The following is a 16,150-nucleotide window of genomic DNA, read 5'->3' as shown; positions in this document are numbered from 1 at the left end:
ACCCTGAATATGTGCAGCTTCACCAAGGAAACAGATATTACGCTGACCGTAACGGTTAATGAACGGTTTTGTGGATGTGGAACACCACCCAACATGGAGATGGGTCAAGGAACGATCTAGCCCTCTACTGCAAATGTGATATGGCAGCAGCTCTCTGCAGTCCCTCAAGGCTTATTTAGTGCCCTTAACTGGGTAAGTCGAGGCTCAATGCTCAGAACTGCACTCTGGCAAGGAGCCTTTGCTCAGAAGTGCAGAATGGGCAGCACAGTTGATGCCAGGAAGCACAGCTGTGGGGTGTAACTCCATGTAGTTAGCGTGAAATGTTTCAGGGTGGTTTTATGCATGCTAGGGGAATCTTTCATTCCCCGGAACTGAAAGATGGTATTTAACTCTGAGTAGGCTTGCTAAGAAGGGACGCGGGTGGCGCTGTGGGTTAAACCACAGAGCCTAGGACTTGCCGATCAGAAGGCCAGCGGTTCAAATCCCCGCGATGGGGTGAGCTCCCATTGCTTGGTCCCTGCTCCTGCCAATCTAGCAGTTCGAAAGCACGTCAAAATGCAAGTAGATAAATAGGTACCACTCCAGCGGGAAGGTAAACGGTGTTTCCGTGTGCTGCTCTGGTTCGCCAGAAGCGGCTTAGTCATGCTGGCCACATGACCAATAAAGCGAGATGAGCGCCGCAACCCCAGAGTTGGCCACGACTGGACCTAATGGTCAGGGGTCCCTTTACCTTTACCTAGGCTTGCTAAGATGTGTAAGTCTGAATCAGGTAAGTGCTGCAGATGCAAAGAGGTGGAGTGAATGTTCTTTCACATGTGGTAGACTTGTAAAAGGGTAAAAGACTACTGGGAAATGATCCATAATGAATTGGGGCAAAAATGTTTAAAAATACTCCCCCTCCCAACAGAATCCTTTCTGTTGGGGACAATTCAGACTGAAATTCCCAGGTGTCAGAAAATGTTATTTATGTATGCTACTACTGCGGCCCGTGTTTTGTTAGCCCCAAAATGGAAAACAAGCGAGGTCCCAACTAAAGAAGAATGGCAACTTAAGTTGACACAATATGCACAACTCAAAGACTTAACTTATAGAATAAGAGAACAAGAAGAACATATGTTTAAAGAAGACTGGAAAACGTTTATTGGCTATATGGGAGGAAATTATGTACAGCTGAAAACGCTGGCGGCATTAAGATAAATTCAACAGTGTAAAAAAATTTTGATGGATGCAATAATGGAATACTGAATGGTATAGTTTTTGCAAAATATGCAGGGATTTATTATATGTAAAATGAACCATGGAAAAAGAAGATGGGAAGTCATTGATATCTTAAGGATGTAAAATGAGTATTCTAAATTGTAAAACAGAAAATTTAATAAAAAATATACAAAGAAAGAAAGAGATTCCCCTCCATGTCTGCTCTCAAAACAGAGTTGCTTCTATATAGTATTTACATGTTGGAAACATTCTCAAGGCCAGTTTACACAATCCAGAAATGTAATATGTCTGGTGGAAAATAGGACATGTGGCTTTCATGTAACAAGGCGATATGTGACATAAACACTAAGTGCATAGTCCACAATACTTCATCTTAAAAAAAGAAAAAAGAAGAAGTAGGAGGAAATCATACAAACTGGAGCTATGGATGCATGACCATACCCACCTCCACACAATATATTTAAAGAACATTGCTTTCCCCCAAAGAATCCCGGAAAGAGTAGTTTATACCTCAAAAAGCTACAATTTCCAGAAACCTCAACATACAATGGTACCTTAGTTTACAAACTTAATCCGTTCTGGAAGTCCGTTCTTAAACCGAGCCGTGCTTTCCCTAATGAGGCCTCCCACCACCACTGCCCTTCCACCGTCAGATTCCGCTCTTAGACTGAGGGAAAGTTCTCAAACCAAGACACTATTCCCGGTTTTGCAGAGTTTGTAAACCAAATTGTTCTTAAACAGGATTGTTCTTAAACTGAGGTACCACTGTACTAGAGTTATCAGGAGTCTGTGGGGGGAGTTGTGTGTGCTTTAAATGAGCTAAATGTGCTTTAAATGTATGTTGTGGATGTGACTTATATGTGTTTAATGTCCGTGGCAAACATTACCTAGTATGAGTGGTGAGGGTTTTTATGACCACTAGTCCACCACAGGTATTGTATATCATCTCCACGTGATCAACTATCCAACTATGCACAATTCGCCAGCACAAGCCTCAAAGTCCACCACACCACCTTTTGCCTTGTAAGCATTGAAGCTAGATTTCATTATAGGGCTTGGTATGGTTGTCTTGACGGATATTTGGATTTTTTTTCAAAAAGCTTAGTGTATCCCCAAAAGTTAAATTGTTCCCCACTAATCACAAGGAGAAGCATTTTGAAGTGAATGTAAATAAGAGCATTACTACAAAGCAGGAACAACAACAACAACAGCATTTAGTAGGAGGCATTAATAACAGAAGTGCTGGTGTAAACAGACCCTATGTTTTTCTGTTGTTTACTGCTACAATGGACGGTGTCTCTTGAAGTAGCTAAATATATTTGAAATACTCTTCAGGAACGGGAAAAGTAGTTTCATATTTGACAGAAAAATTTCATCAACATCAGATTTTGATCTTCAAAGTTCACTTCCACTTGTTTTTGGTGCTTTAAAGGCACGGGGAGCAATTATTTTTCAAGTACCACCCCCCCCCCTTTATGATTGATTAAAAAAACCCTATCCAGGTTTTATTTCAGGAAAATTGCATCTGTAAGAGACACGTTCGTTCTTTCATTACATAAAAAAAATAACTAAAATCACAGAAGTACTCGATAGGGGGAACAAAGACAAAGATGATGGATATTTTCCTTCTGCTTTAAAAGATTGATTCATTGCCTTATCCATTTCTGCTTTCCCCTCTTCAGTCATAGGAATGTTTTCTGAGAGCAAGCAATGAAGTCAGAGTGTTTAATTCAGCAAACCCACCACAGAAATGGGTCAGGCGAATAAACGGCTTCACCAGGAAGCATGGAACTGGAAAGACAACAGCGGTAGATGGAAATGGATATAATGAAAACACAGTCTTGGTTCCCTTCTGCCTTATACGCTCTATGGCTTAAGAAATTTTGTGGTCTTGTTTACTGGTAGCTTAACATGGGAGTAAAGAACTTCCCTGCCACCGTTATCAAAATCAGACCCTGGAAACAGAAGACGACTGATCAAGTGTGGAGATCGATGAAAAGATGGGACACCCACCCCCTTTATAATAAAACAAACACGAGAGATGGGTGCTGTAGTTCTTGAGAAAGGAAGCACTTGTCCCTCAAAGCAAAAGCTCTCAAATACTGGTGGCATTAACATTTCCTTACTCATTTTAAGGAGTTGCAAGAGTTTATGAGGCTCAGAGGATAGATGCTTGTCCTTGACATCAATCTTCCTTTCTCGCAGCTGGTTTTCAGCCCTGTGCCATGATTGAAAAGCCCTCAAATTCCGCCACGCTCCAGAAACAGAAATTGGGAGGTGGCAACATGCATGTGAACTCTGCTCTCAATGACTCCCAATGAACTCTATGGGACAAAGTAAATGGATTACAATCTGGGGGCACAGTCTTAGCCCAGATATTGGGTTATTGAGCTCCTACACACCAGTCTCCCAAAGGGCACCCACTTGCTTTCTCTCGCATAATGTGAAAAACTAGTCCTAATTGGGATATAAAGCAAAGCACTTGGGAGACAATTCTCCAGTGGGAGACTTACTATCATTCCTCCTGACACTGGGCAGCCCAAGCACATACAGATCAGTGTTAGAAAGTCAGATATATAGGTAAAGGTAAAGGGACCCCTGACCATTAGGTCCAGTCGTGACCGACTCTGGGGTTGCGGCGCTCATCTCGCTTTATTGGCCGAGGGAGCAGGCGTACAGCTTCCGGGTCATGTGGCCAGCATGACTAAGTCGCTTCTGGCGAACCAGAGCAGTGCACGGAAACGCCGTTTACCTTCCTGCCGGAGCGGTACCTATTTATCTACTTGCACTTTGATGTGCTTTTGACCTGCTAGGTGGGCAGGAGCAGGGACTGAGCAATGGGAGCTCACCCCGTTGCGGGGATTTGAACCGCCGACCTTCTGATCGGCAAGTCCTAGGCTCTGTGGTTTAACCCACAGCGCCACCCGTGTCCCCCACAGATATATAAGCCAGGCGCTAAATGGCACCTTAAACCTGAGTTGCGGTCGCCACAACAGAATGTCTATTCGCCAGGGAATTGGAATAGACCAGGCATGTCCAACTCCCAAGAGACTGCAATCTGCTCCCACATTAAAAAAGCTGACAGTGATCTACCCAATGGATTGACCAGAGTTGTTGAGCTTTTTTTTTTTTGGGGGGGGGAGCCTTCACTAAAGGTGTTGAGGTGGGGGGGGGGGTTGACCATGGACGGGCGCCCAACATCAGTAGATGTGTTAGACAATCTTCAGGGTTCCTTCCAATGCTACAATTCCATGTTCTTATCTACATTGCTTGACTGTAGCTTCTTCTGTGACCATCTTTTTTTATATATGTCAAAACCTTTTCATAACATATAAAAAACTAAATGGGCATGATTTGGCTACCAAGCAGCTGTGATGATGTCACTGGCACTACCAAATAGGTGATCATGACAGCCAGATAGCAAGGAAACCCAGCCAGATGGGCGGGGTATAAATAATAAATTATTATTATTATTATTATTATTATTATTATTATTATTATTATTATTATTACACAAGAGCATTGATAGTGCTAGCAGAGGGGGAGGTGGTTTAAGATCTGAACTCAATGTATCTCCCAGATGCTCCTAATTACACAAGCACATTTGTAAAATAAAAAATATGTTCAACACAGCATATGGATAACCTATTGCCACGGGTTCGTTCCCCATACTATATAAAGGGATTAGCTGTACTTGTGAAAAGCTTCACACCCAATCACCCATGGCAGAAATATGATGGTGATGTGAAGTATAACCCCATTATCATGAGAGCATGACTCCACTTGGGAAAAACTGCTTCACTTATCTGAGACAAAGCCTTTACATGTTAATTATTATTCTCCATTTACCACATGTATATTCCACCTTAATTCCCCAGGTCTCATATATGATCCTTTCCCTGCATTTTATCATCACAACAACCCTTCCAGGTAGGGTTACTGACCCAAGATCACCCAGTAAACTTCATGTCTGAGTACGAATGTGAGCCATGATCTGCCCATCCTACTTCACCGCTCCTAATGATCACACTTCACTGTAGTATAAAACATGCATATTTGATGATAGTATTCACACAGAAATTTGACTTAAAATTACAGTGGGTTTTCTTATAGGAATTCGCTCCCACAATTTTTACATGCCATTCTCACTATTTCGTGGTATTTCAAAGTAACTGTTTATTAGTTGTAAAATGTTATTCCCTTACAATCCATGGGAGAAGACTCCAATACCACGCCAGAAGCCCTGTTTTCCAAGGCCATTGCACTGCGGTTGATTTTAGGTAACTAGAATCTTGATGGTAAAAAAAGAAGAGAAAGAGGGCAGTGGGAGGAGGGAGAGAAGAAAATGCCCCAGAGGTGTGCTTAGAATGCACTAGAAACTGGGCTTTTAGGGTTGCAGATACAGCCTGATAGTATAAGTTACCAGCTGAAATCAGACAAGTGCCTAGCATTTTGATATTTAGGTGGCTCTTGAATACATTTTTGATTAAGAAGGCTTTACCTTTAGTGTGATCCAGCCATTTCATACAATTAAAAAATTATAATTGTAGAACTGTTTTTATTCCTTTTAGTTTACGCAGCTTCCAATCTTTTGCACTTGGTAACTTTATAAATATGAAAAAAGACTTAAAATCTTCCCCACCTCCTGCCTTGAGACAGCAGTGCTCAGAAAATGGTGTTGGTAGCTGCACTATGTAATCTCTATTTTCCTCACCCCAAACAATACAATCATTCTGTAAATTAATGTAAACTGAATTACTGTACTCTATATCATCCCTCATTTAAGGACTGGACTGTCAGCCTATCAGATGTGTATTTAGCAAATGCTAGTAATGGAAATATCTGAAAATACCATATGCTATATGTAAGAGAGGAGGAGGGGTGTACAGTATATTTATTATTATTTGAAAGAGATCTACTGCTATGCTATACGTTTGAAAGAATCTCCCTTTAAGCACATCCTGTAATCAAACCATCTAGAACAGAACTGTGATTAGTCACCCTGAATTTTATCTCCAGCGAATAATGTATGGCAGGGGAGCCAGAGAGATAGGGCTGTATTAGTGACAAGCAGTGTAATGGCACACTTTATGCCCTGGTGCACTCTTGCTACAACCGTAAACCTCTGAGACGTGCTGCTGTGGTGTTAATCCTGAAAAACACAGTGAAAGATTAAAAGGGCTGAAGGACAAAAATAGCTGGTAGGTAGCGGTGCGTCGCTGACCATTTCAGCAAAGTTGGCGGGGGGTTGTTTTTGCTAATTGCTCGTCCTAAGACTCCTGATCCTATTTCCACACAATTTATACACCGAGGCTTTAAAAATTACGTTTATCTCTTGACAGATGTCCTAGACAAACTGCTTGCCTCGTGCAAAATAATAAGCCCTATAACCTGCGTGATTTGGTACAGATTAATCATAATAGAAAAAGGCTTTCTGAGCCAAGTATAATATGGAGCAAACCCACGCACAAGGAGAATCTGTAGGACATGATGCAGTTACTAATCCGCTGATAGAAAAAAGTAGCATTTGCACATAAAAAAAGATTTATTTCCTGAACCCATTGTGTCTAGCCATCAAGGAGACAGTCTTTTTATCCTTTCTTCTTCTTTTTTAAAAGAAAATATATACGTTAAAAAAATCTGAAGATTTCTTCCAAAGAAAACTGAAGGAGGAATGAACACCATAACTGAAAAGGGTCTGTTTCCCCATGGGCTGTTGTGCTTTAATACTCAAAAGAACACATGGCCACTTCCATCACTGTCACATCCCTTGCAGCCTTTGTTCTGAAGCCTGATGAGTTGTATTGATTTGGGAAAATCATTGAGCTTCTTGGAAAACTAGACTCTAGCTTATTCACCACCATTTATTTCTCTCTCAGGAAGACAGCTGGTCAATATTCAGCTGGCTGGGCTACTAAAATAAGCTCTCGCCTCCCCACCCCCAATCTTTTCTATTTGCATCACTAGCAGCCCTTTGCTTTCTAAGCTGTGTTACATCTCGCTAAGAAACTTGGATACAAAGGGTGGCATAAATCAGAAATGTCTGGGGAAAATCCCCCATCTAATGCTGGAATTGGGATATTGTTTAAGAAAAGGAACAAGAACAAAGCACCAGGGAAATTGCATAAACTGTTTATTAAAAGGCTATTTTATTTTTGGTTTGAATTCAGTTTCAAAAATTCTCCAGATGCAGTCTGTAAGGTCCAAACGGATATAAATAACAGAAGGTTGGCTCCGAAATTATAGAACAGACCCATTCAAATCACATTAAGGAAAAGTTATGACTAATATGTCCCATTGATTTCAATGAGTCTATTCTATGTATTCCTAAGTCTGGATCCAAACCATTGTTTGCAAGAAGAACCAGATTTTGTAGACTGTACCCAATAAACCGATCAACAGGCTTAGTATAAACTAATCCCAAATAATCCTGAACAAAATGCATCAACAAAGTTATTTGACTTCATTGGTGCCACAGGAAAATAGACATTTGAGCCAATTCAGGGATCAGTACTGAGGCTCTACTTGTCAACAGAAATGTGTGCTTGCATTGTCACTCAAACACATCTTGACTAAATTACAAAGTATGACATGATCTTGTGAAACTTGAGCACTTTAAAGTAAAGTCCCATTGGTGACAGCAGAAAGATTTAGTTTTCTTGTGCAGTAGGAAAGCGTGCTTAACTTTCCTCCTGCAAACAATAAGTCCGGTTGCTTACCAGAATACGTATTCTCCAAGTGGCCATTTCCAGAGTTTTACCAGAAAGATTTGCCCTTTCTGAGCTTGCTCATACGAGTGCTAAGCCCCTTTCCAGTCAGTTACTTTTGTGCAGCTGGCAATGTGTCAAAGACACCCTTCCACAAGTGAGTCACTAAACAGTGGAAAAACTTGAGAGGTTGGTGCCAAAGAACAGCTCTTCCTAACACCGCTTTCAAAGGAGCTTCAATATTTACAGCAGGGATGGGAAAACTTCAGCCTTCCAGACATTGCTACAACTACATCTACAACTCCCATCATCCCCAGCAAGCAACATCTGGAAAGCCAAAGATTTCTCACCTCTGGTTTAGAGCACAGTAACTGAAAAACGTAGAAGGTTTGGGACCAAGTCAACCTTCTCTGCAGAGCTTAGCAAAGGGTAGAGTAAATAATCAATTTCCCCTTCAAACAATGATCTCAATATCCAACGAGGTGATACATTATATTACTTTGTATGAATTTTGCAAGGTTGTGAAGTATAGACTCAGATCCACCTATTCTGAAGACAGTAAATTGACCCTGGGGCCCTTAGTAGTGCTAAATTCAAACTGGGACTGAAAGAACATTATTAGAAATTGAGGCTAGAGATTGAGACAGGCAGCCCAACACTATTGAACTTTTCTTTTTTCTCTTTTGGTTCATCAGAGCCTGTGGAATCAGAAGGTTAGGAAAACTGTCCGTCTTGTCACAAAATTTTGATTAGCCAATAGATAATGTTAGCTGCCTGCTTCAGGAAGCAAGCTTAAGTCCGACACTGAACTTTAGTGAAATGAAGACATACCAGTCAGAAGCTATGGGATGTGTAAAGACTGTGGCAGAAGATCGTGAAACCTTAGAAGACTTAGCCAATCCACACACAGAAGTCACGGCAAAAAAAGCTAATGTTACGCATTGTTTCCAGAGGGTTGCAAAAAGTCAAGATGAACAATATATCCAAGCCTGCCTAGTACATTTTTCACTATGAACACAACACTCTGTGTTGTTCTCTGACTGTCAATGCCAGATCCACTGTACTTTTTGAGTGTTGCCCGGTGCGCCATAAGCACACCAGCAGGAAAGAGAGGGGAAACTATTTTGTAGCAGCAAAATACAACGGCATCACCGCACAAAGCAAAATAAAAATGGAAGAAAACTCCTTAGCTAACCCAGAACTGGGGGAGGGGGGAACTAGCAGGAAGAAAACTCTTGGGGAAGGTCCTGGGAAATAACAAACAGCTTTTTTCTACCTGAAAAGACTAACAAATTTATGACAGGGTTCTTCTACGTTCTGCTGCAACAGACTAACATGGCTTCTGGTGAGAAAATTGTCACCAGGGAGGCTGATTTTGCAGAGGTCAGAAGAGAGCTCAGAGCTAAGTCAATAGCCTTGTCCTTGGAGGAGGAGGCAGGAATGTCAACCTGCTCACTGGAGCCACTCTGGGGGCTGCACAGCAAACCAGCAGAAAGAAGTGATCAAACTTTGCCTGGATTTTGTGCCATGTTTTAAGCCCAGGGGAGTTGATTTTAATTATTTCTCTATTTACGGATCAAAACTTTCCTGTGCTGCCCTTCTTGCCTTTTGGATTCCAGGGCGCTGCAAACAACAACATATTATAAAATAGATCTTCACAATAAAAACAACAAACAACCAAGAACATTAAAACCCTTAAAGGCAGGTTAGGATTGCAGCAGGTTAAAATGTCAGTGCTTGTTTATTTACTGTTACATTTGTATCCTGCCTTTCTTCCCAAAGGCGCCCAGGGCAGCAAACATCAAAATGTTAATATGATACAATTTAGAGCAAAATAAAAACTTACTTAAAATGCTTTTTTAAAACAACAACAACAACAAAACCAACATGTAGAACATCTAAATACTTTAGAAAGCAGTAATAATGTCTGGGGAACTAAAAATGCTTTTTCCAAAAGGTTGCAATGTCTGTCTGGGAAGGGGGTTCCAGATTTGGGGCACCATTCTTGAAAAGTTCTCTCTTCTTGTACAGTTGCTCGGTCCCTGCTCCTGCCAACCTAGCAGTTCGAAAGCACGTCAAAGTGCAAGTAGATAAATAGGTACCGCTCTGGCGGGAAGGTAAATGGCGTTTCCGTGCGCTGCTCTTAGTCATGCTGGCCACATGACCCGGAAACTGTATGCTGGCTCCCTCAGCCAATAAAGCGAGATGAGCGCTGCAACCCCAGAGTCGTCTGCGACTGGACCTAATGGTCAGGGGTCCCTTTACCTTTTATACAAGAAAGCAGAGGGATTCCATATTCTCCTCTGGAAAGAAATACATGCACCAGTCCCATGTATCTTCCACATTATTTGATGTTTAAGCACGCAGAACAACAACAAAAGGAGAAACAACGGGCAAGATGGATTTCAGTATTTTAAAATTGCAAATGGTCTAAGATAAAAAGAAACAAAAAGGCTGACGCCATTCTTCCCTGTGCTTTCAGGTGCTCAGCTGTTGAAGTACGGGTGCCTTCATGAATAAAAGGAAAAAACTGGCTATGAATTTAGCTTTCCAAAGAGGGAAGAACAAGGAGGAAAAGGGATTTATCACGGAAAACACCAAAATTGGGCTTGATTCCAAACGGGAACAAATGAAAAACCTGCAATCATCAGATAACAGTAAAATTTCAGGCCTACACCAATACTATGTGTGATGAGTAGCAACAGCCTCCCTTCTGGTAATTTGCCAATAGAGGAGAGGCTCATATTTCACATAGCCTTGCAGACTGCATCCTGGGTAGGCAAACTAAGGCCCGGCGGCCGGATCCAGCCCAATCGCCTTCTAAATCCGGCCTGAGGAGGGTCCGGGAATCAGTGTGGTTTTACATGCGTAGAATGTGTCCTTTTATTTAAAATGCATCTCTGGGTTATTTGTGGGGCATAGGAATTCGTTCATATATATATAAGGGACAGTGGACCAGCCCCCTGCTGAAAAAGTCTGCTGACCCCTGAGCTACATACAACAGCAAAGTTGTTCTCTGCACATTGCTGCAGCTACTCTAAAGGGCACTATCCATAGTTCTCTATTCAGCATGAGCCTCACAAAGCACTGTGGCTTGCCTTTTTTACACTGGCAATTGTTGCCAAAACGGAGGTGAACGTTTTCACTCTGTTCATGCATGCCCCAAAGGTTTTCTGAAATGTAGGAGAGGTCTTGTAGCTGGAGCTCAAATGTCTGGCAAAATGAGTCCTTCTGTGTTTAGTGTCCCAATTCATTTCTAAACTTTCAGATGTGATGGTTTTACATCGCCCGGCTGCCCCCAGTGCTCAGCTTCCAATCAAAGCTGTGCATTTGGTTGGATATACCAGCACACTAATTTCTGAAATTTCTGAAAGCAGCACAGGGACATTTTCATTTCCTGCTTTTTTCCATGAGGAAACAGCGAAACGGCATCAGGTGATATGCTTAAACTCATCAGGCCGCACATTCAAACCTATGTTTAAGATAATTAGGGGCCTGAACTAACTTCCTTTAGGGAGGGAGGTAGTTATTAGGACAAGGCTGGCACAGCAACACATACCTTTTTGTTTTTGTTTTTAAAAAAGTTCAAACAAGCAGCTTAAAATGTGTTTTGTGTAGACCAGGCATAGGCAAATTCCGGCCCTCCAGATGTTTGGGACTACAATTCCCATCATCCCTAGCTAACAGGACCAGTGGCCAGGGATGATGGGAATTGGAGTCCCAAATATCTGGAGGGCCGGAGTTTGCCTATGCCTGGTGTAGACCAAACCTTCCTCACTGCCTTCTAAAAGGTATTTTAAGCCCGCGCTTCCTCCTGCTCAGTAAAACCAATGGAAGAACTCAGTGGGAAGAGCGTATGTAAACTACAAGTAAATAAACTTCAAAGTGCATTTGGTGATTACTCCCCCACTGCTTTCTATGGTTATAAAAGGCCGCCAGGTGTGAACGATGGCAAATTGTCCAACAACAGATAATGAAACATTTAAGAGGAAGGAGGGGACAGATGCAGAGGAGCAGGAGAAGGGAGAAAGAAAAAATGCTTTGTGTCAGGCTGAGGATATCAAAATGCAGTGGGATCAGACAGACAGATGAGCACAACCTCCCAAAAGCTATTGCTGATCCATGTATCTCGTTGGGACTGAATAGCAGAGCCTCGTATAAATTATGATGCTTTATTTAAAGTCAAAGCATTTTATTTCCTTTTGCGCCAGCTCTGGGGTCTTTTTCATCTCTAGCTACCAGACCCAAGAGAGAACACATTCCTATAGCTCTGTTGGCAGCCAGCTGTGGCCTCTGTAAATCATAAACCCTCTTAACCAGCCGTTCTTTACAAAGGCCAACTGCAGTTACTAGACATGATCACTCCTTTATTATTCCACTCAATGGAATTTAAACAGCAATTTAAAACAGCAGCTGAAAAATAGTGAAAGTCACTGAACTGCATTTTTCCAATATGCAAGTGTGCATTAAATTTCACGTACCGTTTAAAGACTGCATTGTCTTCACTTTGTTAGGAATGGGAAAATACCTAAGCCAGATGTACCCATCACAAATGAGGAATAGCATTCAAAATAGGATTGGTGTTTTTTTAAAAGCATCCTTAATAAATGTGTACATCAGCCAATAGATTTCACCTTAATAACTGCCATGCAATCAGCTTTTTCTGCCAATGACTCAAAAGCTACACAAATGAAATGCCTTATTGAGGTAGTTAAAACTGCCAACGTTTAATTCTTACTTTTGGGCTGTCATCAGTTAAACATTCATTACAGTAACACTCTGTGGAACGCCGCATGTGCACTGAAGATTATGTATTTATATTTTGTTAATCTCTCCCAGTGTTCAGGATTAGAGATTCAGACCACAATACATATTTATCTGTTTTTTTAAATATTGTGTTTATCTTTTATAACAGCTGATAACAAAGCCTCCCTTCAGCTGTGTCTGCAACAGCAAGTGAGCTACTTGCACCTGTCTTGTGGGCGACGTCAGTGACTAAGCCACATGGGTGTGGATGTTTGTGTGGGAAAGAACCACATCACTAAGTTCAGCCATGTGGCAGCAACATTCACAAGTCACCCACAGTATGTGACCCACCTGCTAATCGCAGGGGTCAGCAAACTTTTTCAGCAGGGGGCCGGTCCACTGTCCCTCAGACCTTGTGGGGGGCCGGACTATATTTTGGAAAAAACGAACAAAGAACAAACAAAGAACAAATTCCTATGCCCCACAAATAACCCAGAGATGCATTTTAAATAAAAACATACATTCTACTCATGTAAAAACATGCTGATTCCCAGACCGTTCGGGGGTCGGATTTAGAAGGCAGTTGGGCCGGATCCGGCCCCCGGGCCTTAGTTTGCCTACCCATGTGCTAATGCAACAGCAGCTACATGTGAAGGAGACCCGTATGTGTACTGAGAATCTGCAGTTCTGTTTACTGACAGGCAGGGCATTACATCGCTGAAGAGAGTGTTTCCTTTTGTTCGCTGAATGTACAGTCCTTCTCTATCTATATCAACAGCATTTGTTGGTACACCATTCCTTTCTGCTAGATTTTCTGTAGTGTTTCCCCTCCAAAGATGTTTTATTTAAAATGAACGGCTCCTAGGCTAGGGACACACTCTCTCTGTAAACAAACACAAGGAAGGAAAAATAATAGCATTCTGTACCAGAACAAAGGTTAAAACAGCCTTGCTTTGTATTTACTGAAAGTAGGTGGCCAGAGAGTAGTTTCCTGTTTGCCCTATAAATAAACCTGATCAGGTGTCATCAGCTTACTATACTTACAAGTGATTGCTGATCCATGGCCATTTAATGTACCTTTGTGGACAATTAATTTGCTGATGAAGACTTATCATTGAAAGCGTTCAGTATCCTGGAAGAACTGTACTGTTTGCTGCTGTGCTTGGAGCACCCTATTTCTACATTTGGGGCACCCATCACCTCACGTTTACAGGATATTGACTTTGGAAAGGCATTCTTGCCTCCATCTTAGTCATCTTCAATAGTGGCATCACTCTTTCCATTCCTGTTCGTGGAACATTTAATTGATGTTTATTAGTTTGTGACTCCACACACATATTGTATATCTTCTGTTTATGTATTTTGACACAGGATAGTGTTATAAAAAATATTGCCACTATATTATTAGCTGACGTGTTGCTCGTTCCAGGAAAGTGAAGCAGGTAAGGTATCTGATAAGTTGCTTTTTCCATGAGAGGGTGATAGAGTGAGAAAATGCCCCAGCAACTCCAGAAAGTAATTTTATATATTTCCTCTTTACCCGACTAAGATTACATAACAGCATTGTTTTACACCCCACCGCCAGTACACTGATTGTTTTGCTTACCGTGTTTATTACTAACAGTCTGCCATTTGCTTTCCTTGACCTGCCACGATCCACAGAGCCACTACATTTGCCTTTCACTTGTATACAATTGTACGACGACACTGTGACCTCAGAAGACTTGTGCCCAAACTGCTTTAAACTCTAAGGGCAGGCCATTGATACCTCAATTTTGTTCTCTTTGCATCTTTTTTCTTTTCTTTTTGCATCCCAAATAAAGTCGACTACAAATTGCGCCAGCTAAGGCTTTTCCTTAACACAAATCTCTGTTCAAAATATCGCTATCAACACAAAGTGCGTCGACTTGTTTCACTCCGGGAGTACATGCACAAATTCATCTGAATTATCGACTGCACTTTAGCCTCATCTGAAGCGTTGGCCCCTTCGTCTGATAAGTGATGACCCCGAGTGGCACATAAAACCCTCTCCAAAGAGGCAGGAACATTATTGCTTTGCGCTGGGGACTGCAGCGTGAAAGCCAATCAATCACGTTTCTTGACAGCTTTTACAGCCTCCTCGCATTAGGCCCAGAGTCAGACTCCACAGCACCTATTGTTCACATTCTTCTTTGCTTTGCTCTGATGAATTTAGGGAAAGTCCAGGGATTCATCACACACAATAAAGAAAGCGCATTATAAGCAGCTCTTACAGCCTGCCTCTAATCTATACAACAATGCACCAAAGTCTTTTCTTCTTGAATGTTAGAAAAGTAGAAGAGACATAGTAATATTTCGCCTCTTGAACAAATTTCTGTACAAATAACTAGCTGGACATCAGGACCGTACTGTTAAATCCTTACTACGATTCATTCGCTTTTAAAATTTTGCTACAATTACTCTGAATGCATTTTCCAAAGCTGCTTACATGAAAAATATGCAATGATGAAGCACAATATAACAACCACACAAAATTATAAATATACTGCAGAATTAAAAATAAGCAACACCAATAAGGCTAGCAGACTGTTTACTGGAATACAAACATCTTCAAATGCCATCTAAAAGCAGGCAGAGGGAGAGCTTACTGGACTTTCCTGGGAAGCAAATTCTACAATTGTGGTGCCACAACTGAGGCAAAAACATCCCTGGTACCCACTAATTGGATCTTAAAGAATGATGGGCCAGAGAACAGGGCTTCTGATACGGATCTTCAGGCTCATAAAGAGAAACACAACACTTAAGAGAACCATTTAGGGCCTTTAAGGGTATTACCTGCACTTTAAATTGAGCTTGGAAACAAATTGGCAGCCCAAGCAACGGATGCAGCATGGGTCTAATGCAGACTGACTGCTTCACTCCAATCTGTATTCTGGTGTCTTCGTTTTGTACCAAGTGTAGTTCCTGATTCTAATTCTTGTAAAAGACCTATCCCACACCACCAAAGGAACATGCACAAAAACAAGGCTGAGATGCTATCAAATGTGTATCTTCAACAATATGTCGTGACTGTACTCTACTGTCCACAGAATACGTGTATTTGACACTGAACTCCCAACATCAAATTTGCCTCAGAAATGAGCTCAGATTTTCGGTTGGAAAAAAGCAAGTCTCTAGCCCATGTCTCAAATTATGTCAACAACGGCTGCTGTAGCTCCAGATACCAAAAGATGTCATAGTGAGGGGTTTGAAAGTTCCTGAAGAGACCTTCTACAATCCTTCAAGTCTATTTTCCTGGCTGCCAATCTCTGCCCTCCAGTTCCTTTCCCCCCAATAACAATCACCCTTCCTTACCAGACTTGTATCACAGAAGTCCTTTCTAAAGCATTCTTTACTCCACAAAACCCAAATAATGAATCATTAAGTTTTGCAGAGAAAACAAATGGGCAGGGTCTCCCTCAGAAGGTAGTGGATTCTCCTTCGTTGGAGGTTTTTAAGCA

At 41.6% G+C, this 16,150-nt stretch overlaps 1 protein-coding gene across 3 annotated transcripts in view; it reads right to left on the bottom strand.

Moving 5' to 3' along the window:
• Nucleotides 1-16,150, bottom strand: part of ZNF608 (zinc finger protein 608) — a 124,535-nt gene that overhangs the window by 16,082 nt on the left and 92,303 nt on the right. The gene's annotated exons all lie outside the window — the stretch shown is intronic.

Source organism: Podarcis muralis, chromosome 11, assembly GCF_964188315.1.
Source record: "Podarcis muralis chromosome 11, rPodMur119.hap1.1, whole genome shotgun sequence".
Classification (NCBI taxonomy): Eukaryota; Metazoa; Chordata; class Lepidosauria; order Squamata; family Lacertidae; genus Podarcis; species Podarcis muralis.
Note: the sequence above shows the minus strand (reverse complement) of the source record. Positions and strands in the feature narration are given on the sequence as shown.